The sequence below is a fragment of the Saccopteryx bilineata genome, chromosome 4, assembly GCF_036850765.1.
Source record: "Saccopteryx bilineata isolate mSacBil1 chromosome 4, mSacBil1_pri_phased_curated, whole genome shotgun sequence".
NCBI classification, from domain to species: domain Eukaryota; kingdom Metazoa; phylum Chordata; class Mammalia; order Chiroptera; family Emballonuridae; genus Saccopteryx; species Saccopteryx bilineata.
In genome coordinates this window covers 47,470,986-47,483,598 of record NC_089493.1, presented here as the reverse complement: position 1 = coordinate 47,483,598, position 12,613 = coordinate 47,470,986, and the positions used below count along the sequence as shown (strand labels likewise).

The 12,613-nt window shown below is 38.0% G+C and overlaps 1 protein-coding gene across 2 annotated transcripts in view; it reads left to right on the top strand.

Annotated features, from left to right (window-relative positions):
* GPR137C (G protein-coupled receptor 137C) overlaps nucleotides 1-12,613 on the top strand; it is a 67,882-nt gene that overhangs the window by 3,672 nt on the left and 51,597 nt on the right. The gene's annotated exons all lie outside the window — the stretch shown is intronic.

Here is a 12,613-nt window from a genome sequence, read left to right as displayed (position 1 = left end):
GGTGCTTGCACAGTGGATCCCAGTCAGAGCAGGAGTCTGTCTCTGCCACCACTCCTCTAACAATTAAAAAAAAAGAAATACAAAATATCTGATCTTTGATATTTTTAACCAGAAGGACCTCTGTTGGCTTTGAATAGGTGTGCCTTGATTACCAAATCACTCTGTCTTCACTGTCATATTAAATACCAATTTTATTTTACTGTTTATTTTACTGATTTATTTTAAGCAATTGTTGTATCCACTTCTCACTAAATAAAAACATTCTGACTTTTAGGATTTAGTTACAAGAAATGATAGAGTGTGCAAAAAATGAAGTTAGTAAAACAACCATCACTAGTTTCAACATATTTTGGTGGTTCTTCTAAAACTGATTACATTTTCAGAAAGCTAAGACTGCCTAACCCACTCTTTCTTATGTTGACTACACTTGAACATAACTGAGGTAAAAGGAAATAGCACTTTCAGAAATAGTTTTCTTTTTCTTTTTTCTTTTTTTTTTTTTTGGCAAGGGAGACAGAGAGGGACAGACAGACAGGAAGGGAGAGAGATGACAAGCATCAAGTCATAGTTGTGGCACCTTAGTTGTTCATTGATGGCTTTCTCATATGTACCTTGACTGGGCAGCTCCAGCTGAGTCAGTGATCTCTTGATCAAGCCAGTCACCTTGGGCTAAGCCAGCGACTAATGAGGTTATGTCTGTAATCCCATGCTCAAGCTAGCGACCCTGTGCTCAAGATGGCAACCTCAGGGTTTCCAAACTGGGTCCTCAACATCCCATACCTATGTTCTAACCACTGTACCACCACCTACTCAGGCTGAAATAGATTTTCAACTCATTAAACCTAAAGGAAGCAAATAGTTGGAAAACAAAACCTGTACACAAATCCAGAAACAACTATTAAACTTTTTCTGGCGTAATCAATAGATCGTTTACCTTACCAGAAAAAGTTTCACTTTTGTACTTTTAGCATAGAAGACTTTAGGCATTACAATAAATTACACTGATCCCCTGTTATTTGCATGGAATATATTCCAAGATCACCCCAGTGGGTGCCTAAAACCATGAATAGTACCAAGCCCTCATATACTAGTACATACATACCTTTTCACATAATGGAAGCACTTTATGGCCTCTCTTGGGCATATCCAAATTGCCAACAACACTACTCTTATGCTTTGGGGATATTATTAAGTAAAATAAGAGTTACTTGAACACAGGCACTGCAATATTGCCATAGTCAATCAGATAACCAAGACAGCTACTAAATGACTGACGGACAGGTAAGTTATATAGCGTGGATACTCTAGACTTGTGCCACAAGAATTTTTAAAACATGCGATACCGCCTGACCAGGCGGTGTGCAGTGGATAGAGCATCGGACTGGGATGCAGAGGACCCAGGTTCGAGACCCCAAGGTCGCCATCTTGAGCGTGGGCTCATCTGGTTTGAGCAAAAGCTCATCAGCTTGGACCCAAGGTTACTGGCTTGAGCAAGGGGTTACCAGTCTGCTGTAGCCCCCCAGTCAGGGCACATATGAGAAAGCAATCAATGAACAACTAAGGTGTCACAACAAAATACTGATGATTGATGCTTCTCATCTCTCTTCGTTCCTGTCTGTCTCTATCTATCCCTCTCTCTGACTCTCTGTCTCTGTAAAAAAACAAAAAAACAAACATGCAATACCTAACCATTTAGTCAGGGGCAGACCTTTGTTCCCTCAGATTGTTAAGGAATGACAATAGCCAACACAAAAGCCATCCAATGTGACTGAACCAAAATTACGTGTATTTTTTTGTCAGATAAACAAAAAATATTTTTTGGTTTGCAGCAGAATTTTAGTAATTAGTTTATGTGTGAGATGAAAAAGGTTAAAAATCATTGCACTATACAAAGGGATAATTCACATCCCTGCCGAAATGGCAGAATGGTGCAAGATTTCATTATACTACCCGAACAGTGCACAATTTAAAACTCATGAATTATTTCTGGAATTTTCCATTTAATATTTTCCAACCACAGTTGACCACAGGTAACTAAAACTATAGATAAGAGGGGCTACTGTATCTAATAAAATGAGTGCATTGGAGCAAGTAAAAGGACTTTAAATGAGAGTTGATAATATACTACCTTTGGAGTATTGTGTTGCATGCCAAAATTAATGAGTTCATCTTTGAGACCCATATTGACATTTTTATTTGTAGCATGAATGTCAGATGCTTAATCAGGATAAAATACAGTTTCTTAATCACAACACCAAAACATCTAGGAAAATAAAATACAAATTTTAACTTTTACATTTATGGATGCTATTATTATCCCCGGCAATGTATGTATTCTTCAAAATATTGCTGGTATGTCAAATAACATGCAATGTAACTTATAGGTACTTTGGTTTTGTTAAAATGTCCTGTTATTTCTCACAAAAGTATTCTTACCATGTAAAATGGAAAGTCCTTTAAGAAAAAGAATTTATTTTATATTTTTAGCTCATAACAACTAGAACAATGGAGAATATATTATTGAGAGACTATCTTGAAAAGTCTAAAATCTAGAAAGCTAAGATTTTGGGTTTAACTTAGTTTTAATAAATATTTGAAGGAAATTAATTTGTGCACTTTCTGGGATCTTTAATTTTTTTGCCTAAAAGATTATCTATGTTATGAAAGCTAAGATTCTCTTAGATTATCTTGGTTTAATTAGATAATTTACTTTTCACTGCTATAGGTAAATTCTAATAAAACCACTTTATATATTACAATATTTTGCTTAGCAAAACTATTTTTATATCATGGCAAGTGGCCCATAGTAATTAGGGCTCTGCTAATTTTGTTTCAAAAAATTCTATTAAATAGAAGCCTATAAAACAAATACATCTCTCATCATGAGCCAGTTACTATTTACTGAAATAGTGGTTTAGTTCAATGCTGGATTTATTCTTTAATTGTGATTTTAAACTGTTTTTGTCCGTTAACTTGATTCTATTTTTCCTGAGATTAGCTGTAAGGCAAGAGTTTGAGATACAATTCTATAGCAGAAGACATATGATATAATATTTTCAAACCACTTTATAACACTTGTCTTTACAAGCCCCATGATATATATAGAAATAAATGGGGAGTAACTTGTCCAAGTTTACATGGCTGATATATATCAGATAGGAGGCTACTGTATATATAGCCAGGGGCTATAAAGTTTTGTCAGGTGATCTTTTCTATGAACTTTCCTTGATACCATCAACTCCGTTTTTTATTTAGTGCTTCATTATTTACTTGCTTTCGCATTTTCTACCACTTAAAACTTTTTTCACTTTCAAGCAATATTTTTCTTCCCCCTTAATACTTAGTATATGACCCTCATCTTTTAGTTCATAGAAGTAGAAAGAAGTGCCATCTCAATGAACAAAGATTCAGAGAAATTCCTTAAAATGCTGCAAAGAGTATTCAATTTTTTTCAATGAATGATTGCACTAAGTGAGGAAATGTATCAGTCAAGAAACCACAAGAGAAGTGAATGCACAGTGATAAAGCATCACATAGATGTTTGTCTTGGTTTTGGGGGTAGTAATTAGCTTCCTGCTAGCCTAAAACCTGAATTATAATTTTACATTTTCAATGAATTAGGGGGAAAATAATCAGGTCCTCAAAGGTTGGTGATGGGATTGGTGACTGCCTCTGCCTTGGCTCTGAGTGGAAGAAATACAGATTAGTGAAAGAAAAATCTTCCATGAGAGTACATGAGGCTTATTCTCATACAAGTCCTAAGCCTTAATTCACCACTTCTTTGACTATAGAGAAAAAAAAAACAACTTGAAAATACAGTTTGTTAGCTTGGCTGGATAGTAACCTCCAGTACCTGGAAAGAGCAAATGCAAATTGTCTCATGAGAAGTATACATTAAACCCAGAATCCTGAAATATAAAATTCCAAGGAACATGAGTTCAAAATTAAAAATTACACTAAGGAATCTTACCTACAAAGATTGAAGATTTCAGAATTTCATGTATAAATATTTATGTGAATATAAAAATTAAACTCTTAATATGTGATCAAGAAATAATTAGTACTGACTAGGCATGTTTGAAAATAAATCAATTTTTAAATGAAAAATATAATTAAAGATAGAAACTGAAATGGATGGTTAAACAACAGCTTAAACAGTTTAAAAGATTAAAAGATCGGAGGGTTAAAAAAATCAACCAGAATTCAGCCCAGAAAAATAAAAAGTGGAAAATATGAATAAAGGATTAAGAGAATTTAGCCCTGGCCAGGTATTTAGTGATTAGAATGTCATCCTGATATTCCAAGGTTATGGGTTCAATCCTCAAGACACATACAAGAATCATTCAATGAATGCATAAATAAGTGGAACAACAAATTGATGTTTTTCTCTCTCTCTCCTTCTGAAATCAATTTAAAAAGAGAATTAAGATATAATGACCAGGCTCAATATACAGTATGTCCGTAAAGTCATGGTGCACTTTTGACCGGTCACAAGAAAGCAACAAAAGACGATAGAAATGTGAAATCTGCACCAAATAAAATAAAAACTCTCCCAGTTTCATACCTATTCAGTGCAGTTCGATGTGGGCTCACGCACAGATTTTTTAGGGCTCCTTAGGTAGCTATCCCGTATAGCCTTTACAGACTTGTCACTGACTGATGGCCTACCAGTACAGGGTTTCTCCACCAAACTGCCGGTTTCCTTCAACTGCTTATCCCACTGAGTAATGTTATTCCTATGTGGTGGCACTTCATTATAAACGCGCCGATATTCACGTTGCACTTTGGTCACGTTTTTGAATTTAGCGAACCACAGAACACACTGAACTTTCCTCTGTACCATCCACATCTCAACCGGCATGGCCGTGGGCTGCTCCGCTGTATACATGGTGTTACATCATCATCTGTACATGTGCACATGCTGCCACATCCTCCTACAGAAACTGGGAGGGTTTTCCTTTTATTTGGTGCAGATTTCACATTTCTATCATCTTTTGTTGCTTTCCTGTGACTGGTCAAAAGTGCACTATGACTTTAAGGACACACTGTATATATAATTGTAATTTCAGAGAAATTATTTGAAAGATTAATGACTTAAAGGCTGCCCAAATTTAAAAATGACAGCAAGTTTCAGATTCAGAAAGCCCAAAAAATTGAACTTAGGCCAAATTAAGATGAACACATTAGAGTAAAACCTCAAAATACCAAAGACAAAACATTTTAAGACAACAAAATGGAGAAGATATTAGGAACAAAGGTATTTTGACATTTCATGCTAATGTGGTCAGTAAAACATGAATAATTTCAACAAAGCATGAGAATTTCGGCAGAGATGGAAAATATTAAAAAGTACAAAACATAAATTGTGGACTTGAAAACACAAAAACAAGTGAAAAATTTCACTTGAGTAGTTGATCAGAGCAAAGAGAAGAAAGGATCAATGGACTCAAAGACAAGTCATTGGAATTCAGTCAGAAGAGCAAAAAGAAAAAAGAATGAACAAAATTAGACTATGGTATACCATCAAGAAAACCAATATCCACCATTAAGTTCCAGACAGATTAGAGAGAAAGAACCAGAAAGCTTATTCAAAGAGGTAATGACTAAAAGCTTCTGAAATCTGAGATATTAAATGGACATACAGATTCAATAAGTCAAAGGATACAAAAAAGAGAAATCCACAGCAAGACACATTATCAAATTGTCAAAAATCAAAGACAGCCTGACCAGGCGGTGGCACAGTGGATAGAGCGTCAAACTGGGATGTGAAAGGACCCCAAGGTCACCAGCTTGAGCATGGGCTCATCTGGCTTGAGCAAAAAGCTTACCAGCTTGGACCCAAGGTCGCTGGCTCGAGCAAGGGGTTACTTGGTCTGCTGAAGGCCCGCGGTCAAGGCACATATAAGAAAGCAACCAATGAACAACTAAGGTGGCACAACAAAAAACTGATGATTGATGCTTCTCATCTCTCTCCGTTACTGCCTATCCCTCTCTCTGACTCTCTCTGTTCCTTTAAAAAAAAATCAAATACAAAATTTGAAAGCATAGAGACAAGCAAAGAGGCTTCGTCACATATAAGGGAACCCCTGTAAAACTATAAGCAGATTTTATAGTACAAATCTGACAGGCCAGAAAAGATCATCTTGTAGTCTGGTCTTTTTAAAGTGCTGAAAATAAAAACTGCTAAGAATAATATATTCTGCAAAACTGTTCTTCAAAAGCTGAATATATCACTATTAAACCTTCCTTACATGAAATGTTAAAGAGAGTTCTTCAAGTTGAAACAGAAAGATGCTAGACAGTAACTCAATAGCATGAGTATGAAACTCATTGGGAAAGATACAGAGACAACTACTGAATACTATGTTACTTTAATTGTGGATAAATCAGTGTTGAGTTTTGGTAAGCATTGAACTTACTTTGTTATCAGCTTAAAATAGACTTATAACTAAAATATTTTTTGTAAGCCTCAAGGCTTAAGCACACATACTCTATAGAAGTTACACAAAAGAGAAAGGGAAAAAATAAAAACATATCAATACAAAACAACAAAACACAAAGGAAGGCAGCAAAACAGAAAAAGACAGATCAAGAGCTACGAGACTAACAAAAAAACAACTAAACGGTAATAGTAAATCCTTTCTTATCAATAATTATCTTAAATGTAAATGGATTAAAATATCAGACCAAATGACACAACTACATGTTGTCTACAAGAAATTCACTTGTTTTTATTTTTTTAAAGAAACTTAATCTTTTTAAAATTTTATTTATTGATTTCAGTGAGAGAGGTATGGGGGGCGGGGAGAGAAAGACAGGAGCATCGAGCTGTTCTTGTATATGCCCTGACCAGAGGTCAAACTGGCAGCCTCCGTGTTTCAGGACGAGGCTCTAACCAACCGAGCTATATGGCCAGGGCAAGAAATTCACTTTAGATTTAAAGATACACATAGACTGAAAGTGAATGGGTGGAAAACATATTCCATGCAAATAGTAAATAAAAAGAGCAAAGACTGCTATACTTAGACAAAATAGACTTTAAGTCAATAACTGTCATAAGGGTCAAAGAAGGACATGTTATAAAAGGGTCAGTCCACAGGAAAATATAAAAATTTATAAAGATTTATGCAACCAACATCAAGGTATCTAAACATAAGCAAATAATTGAAAGAGTTGAAGGATGAAATAGACAGTAATAACATAATAGTAAGATACTTTTAAGACCCCATTTTCAATGATGGCTAGAACATCCAGACAAGATCATTAAGAAAACAGCAGTTGGCCCTAGCCGGTTGGCTCAGCGGTAGAGCGTCGGCCTGGCGTGTAGGAGTCCCGGGTTCGATTCCCAGCCAGGGAACACAGGAGAAGCGCCCATCTGCTTCTCCACCCCTCCCCCTCTCCTTCCTCTCTCTCTCTCTTCCCCTCCTGCAGCCGAGGCTCCATTGGAGCAAAGATGGCCCGGGCACTGAGGATGGCTCTGTGGCCTCTGCCTCAGGTGCTAGAATGGCTCTGGATGCAACAGAGCGATGCCCCAGAGGGGCAGAGCATCGCCCCCTGGTGGGTGTGCTGGGTGGATCCTGGTCAGGCACATGCGGGACTCTGTCTGACTGCCTCCCCTGTTTCTAGCTTCGGAAAAATGAAAAGAAAAAAAAACAGTTAAGCAACACTATAAACTAAATGAACCTAACAGACTTATACAGAACATTCCATTCTACAGCAGCACAATACTCATTGTTCTCAAGCATACATGTACATTTCCCAAGGATAGAACACATTGGGTTACAAAATGAGTCTTAACAAATGTAAGAAAATTGAAATTATACCAAATATCTTGACTGACCACAATGGAATAAAACTAGAAATCGATAACAATAAAACTGGAAAATGCACAGCTATGTGGAAAATAAATAGCACACTCTTGAACAACCATTGGGTCAGAGAAGAAATCAAAAGGAAAATTAGAAAATACCTCATAAAAAAACAACACAACATAGAAATTATGGGATGCAGCAAAAGCAGTGCTAAAGGGAATAGTGAAAAATGCCTACATTAAAAAATAAGAAAAAAAGAAGGAAAAAATAGACAGCCTAGCTTTTCACCTAAAGGAACTAGAAAAAAGAACCAACTAAGCCCAAAGTTACTAGAAGGGAGAAGATCAGAGCTCAAATAAATGAACTAGAGCAGGGGTCTCAAACTCAACTCAGCATGTGGGCCGCAGAGCAAGATCACAGCCGTTCAGCGGGCCGCACTAGGTCTACAAAAGGCAACTGTTACGCAACACTTTTCAGTGTCACAAAACGACCAGAAACTGTAGTTCATGGATTAGTCTGCAGGCCGCAAAAAATTGTTCGGTGGGCCACATGCGGCCCGTGGGCCGCAAGTTTGAGACCTCTGAACTAGAGAATAGAAAAACAATAGAAATCAAAGAAATGAGTTGTTCTTTTTTGAAAAGAAAGAGTTGACAAATTCTAAGCTAGACCAGTGTTTTTTAAACTGCCAGTCCATGGACCAGTGCCAGTCTGCCAGAAATATCATGCCAGTCTGTGAAAGAGTTAACCACCCTTCTGGCAGAATACAACATCAGGGTGGTTAACTCTTGTGGGGCGGTATCTATCCAGGGACCGGCAGTTGAAAACACTGAGCTAGACTAAGGAAAAAGAAAATCAGAAATGAAAAGAGATATTACAATTCTGTGAACAATTATATACCAACAAACTAGATAACCTATAAGAAATAGATAAATTCTTAATTAATTCTTACTGATGTATTCTGCCAGAAGGGTGGTTAACTCTTTCACAGACTGGCATGATATTTCTGGCAGACTGGCACTGGTCCATGGACTGGCAGTTTAAAAAACACTGGTCTAGCTTAGAATTTGTCAACTCTTTCTTTTCAAAAAAGAACAACTCATTTCTTTGATTTCTATTGTTTTTCTATTCTCTAGTTCATTTATTTGAGCTCTGATCTTTATCTTCTCCCTTCTAGTAACTTTGGGCTTAGTTGGTCCTTTTTTCTAGTTCCTTTAGGTGAAAAGCTAGGCTGTCTGCATCTTTATTTTTTAGAGAAATCTACTTGATGTGGCTCACAAAACTAAATATAAAAGCTAAAACTTGTCGAAGAGCCCTGGCCGGTTGGCTCAGCGGTAGAGCGTCAACCTGGCATGCGGGGGACCCGGGTTCAATTCCCGGCCAGGGCACATAGGAGAAGCGCCCCTCCTTGGCCTCTGCCCCAGGCACTAGAGTGGCTCTGGTCGCGGCAGAGCGACGCCCGGAGGGGCCGAGCATCGCCCCAGGTGGGCGTGCCAGGCGGATCCCAGTCGGGCGCATGCGGGAGTCTATCTGACTGTCTCTCCCCATTTCCAGCTTCAGAAAAATACAAAAAAAAACCCGTAAAACTTGTCGAAGAAAACAAGGAAATCTTTGTTACCTTGGAGGAGACAAAGATTTCTTAGGAAAGGAAAAGTACAAAACAAAATTGAAAAATGGGATTCTATCAATAAAAGATTGTCTTGTTGTTTGCAAGACAGATAATGTAAAGGCATGCCACAGAAAGGAGAAAAATTTTATGTGTTTGTCTTTAGGAGAAAGTGCAGTATGTATATCTGGCAAAGCACTTGAATCTAGAATATATAGAGAACTCTGAAAACTCAATAATAAGGAAGTCCAATTAACAAAATATTTTAACAGATACTTCACAAAAGAAGATACATGCATGGCCAAAAAGCACATGAAAAGATACTGAAGATCGTTAGTCATCAGGAAAAATGAAAATTACAACCACAATAAGATGCCACTAAGTATTGACTAGAAAGACTAAAATTAAAAAATTATGCCAAGTATTGGCAAAGATGCAGATTAACTGGAACAAATACACTAAATGTACTTTACAACCATATTGAAAAACCATTTGATAGTTTTAAAAAGTAAAACATAAATTTTTCACAGAACACAGCCATTATAGCCTTAGTATCAAAAAGAAAGGAAAGCATATGTCCATACATACTTGAATATGAATGTTCATAGTAGCTTTGTTCACAATAGCCCCAAATTGAAATTAACTCATATGTCCATAAAAAGCAAGGGAGAACAAAATATGATATATCCATATAAAGGAGTACTATTCAGCATTAAGGGGGGGGGGCAAGCTACTGATAGAAACAACATGGATGAACTAAAAAATTAGGCAGAATGAAAGAAGTCGACCAAAATGAACTCACAATATACCATTCCATTTATATTAGACTTAAGAAAATGCAAACTAATTTTTAGTCACAGAAGTGGATCTCCACTTGGTTGGGGCGTAGGCAGAAGAGAGGATGTACAACAACGGGACAGGATGAAATTCAGTGGGCGTGGAATTCTGTTTTTGATTATGATGGTGATTTCACAGGTTATATACATATGGCAAAATTCAGCAAATTGTACATCCTAGACACAGGCAGTATGTAGTATATGTCTTGGTAAAATTGACCCTGACCCCCAAAACCAGTATAGTGCTCTGTTTGCAATTCACTCCAACATTAAAATCTAAAGGGAACCCTGGCCGGATAGCTTGGGTTTTTGGAACAACATCCTGGAGTAAGGAGGTTGCTGGGTTCAATTCCCTGGTCAGGGCACATACAGGAGCAAGTCGATATTCCTGTCTTCTCTCTCTCCGTGCCTGTCTCAATAAATAGAATCTAGAAGGAAGAAATCTCAAAAGTGTGGCCTCACCACTTATCAGTTCTGTGTAACTTAGTAAAGTTACTTGCGTAAATTACTTAACCTCTCAGTGCCTATCTTCCCTTTTATAAAAATAAGAATAATGGTACATACCTCACAGAATCATTGTGAGGGTTAAATTATATAATTTATATATTTTTATTTTTCTCTTTATTAAATGAGAGGCAGGGAGGCAGAGAGACAAACTCCCACATGCGCCCTAACCAGGATAAACCCAGCAAGCCCACTAGGGGGCGATGCTCTGCCCATCTGGGGCTACTGCTCCATTGCTCGGCAACAGAGCTATTTTAGCACCTGAGATGAGACCATAGAGCAGGGGTCCCCAAACTTTTTACACAGGGGGCCAGTTTACTGTCCCTCAGACCATTGGAGGGCCGGGCTATAAAAAAAAACAAAACTATGAACAAATCCCCATGCACACTGCACATATCTTATTTTAAAGTAAAAAAACAAAACAGGAACAAATACAATATTTAAAATAAAGAACAAGTAAATTTAAATCAACAAACTGACCAGTATTTCAATGGGAACTATGGTCCTGCTTTTGGCTAATGAAATGGTCAATGTCCAGATCCGTATTTGTAACTGCTAGCCCTAACAAGTGATAGAACGCGCTTCCAGAGCCGTGATGCATACGTCCCACGTGAGCGACACCGTACTTTACTCCTCTCACTGACCACCAATGAAAGAGGTGCCCCTTCCGGAAGCGTGGCGGGCCGGATAAATGGTCTCAGGGGACCGTATGTGGCCTGCGAGCCGTAGTTTGGGGACCCCTGCCATAGAGCCATCCTCAGCTCCCAGGGCCAACTTACTCAAATGATTCATGGCTGTGGGAAAGGGAGAGAGAGAGAGAAAAGAGATAAAAAGCAGAAAGGGAACAGGTGGAGAAGCAGATGGTCACTTTTGTGTGCCCTGACTGGGAATCAAACCCAGAACTTCCACACACCAGGCCAATGCTCTACCGCTGAGCCAACCAGCCAGGGCCAGTTATTTATATTAATATTCAAAGAATTGGGATTTCATAGACTACATTCTCTCATCACCAAAGCATTGTTTGAATTTTGTAACAAAAATAATGTGAAAGTTTATTTAGAAGATTTTAAAACACTTATGAACACATCAGTAAAGGAAGGAATCACAATGGAATTTGAAAAATATACTTAGTAGTATATGGTAATAACAATACTACACATCAGAACTTGAATGAAGCAGCCAAGTTACCATGCAGAAGCAAATCCAGAACTTTAAATGGTTAAATTACAAAAGAGCCTGAAATTTAACAAGCTAAGCATCCTATTTATGTTAGAAAAAAAAAAATAGAATAAACCAAAGGAAACAAATAGGAGAGGAATGTAAAGATTAAAAAAAAACCCAGAAAACATACAATAAATAAAGAGACTTGACAAAGCCAAAAGCAACCCCATATCTTTCTTCATAATCAAATTACAGGGGTGACCACACATGTGCTGACCATCTTCTCACCTCCCCACTCCCCAGTCACTTTGTGTGTGTGTGTGTGTGTGTGTGTGACAGAGACAGAGAGACAGGCACAAACAGACAGGAAGGGAGAGAGATGAGAAGCATCAACTCTTCATTGCGGCACCTTAGTTATTCATTGATTGCTTTCTCATGTGTGCCTTGACCAGGGGCTACAGCAGGCCGAGTGACCCCTTGCTCAAGCCAGCAACCTTGGGCTCAAGCTGGTGAGCCTTGCTCAAACCAGATGAGCCCACGCTCAAGCCGGCAACCTCAGGGTTTCGAACCTAGGTCCTCCATGTCCCAGTCTGACACTCTATCCACTATGCCACCGTCTGGTCAGGCTCCCCAGCCACTCTTATCTTTGATCCACCACTCTACCAAAATAGTTGTTGCCTAAGGCTCACAGTGACCTA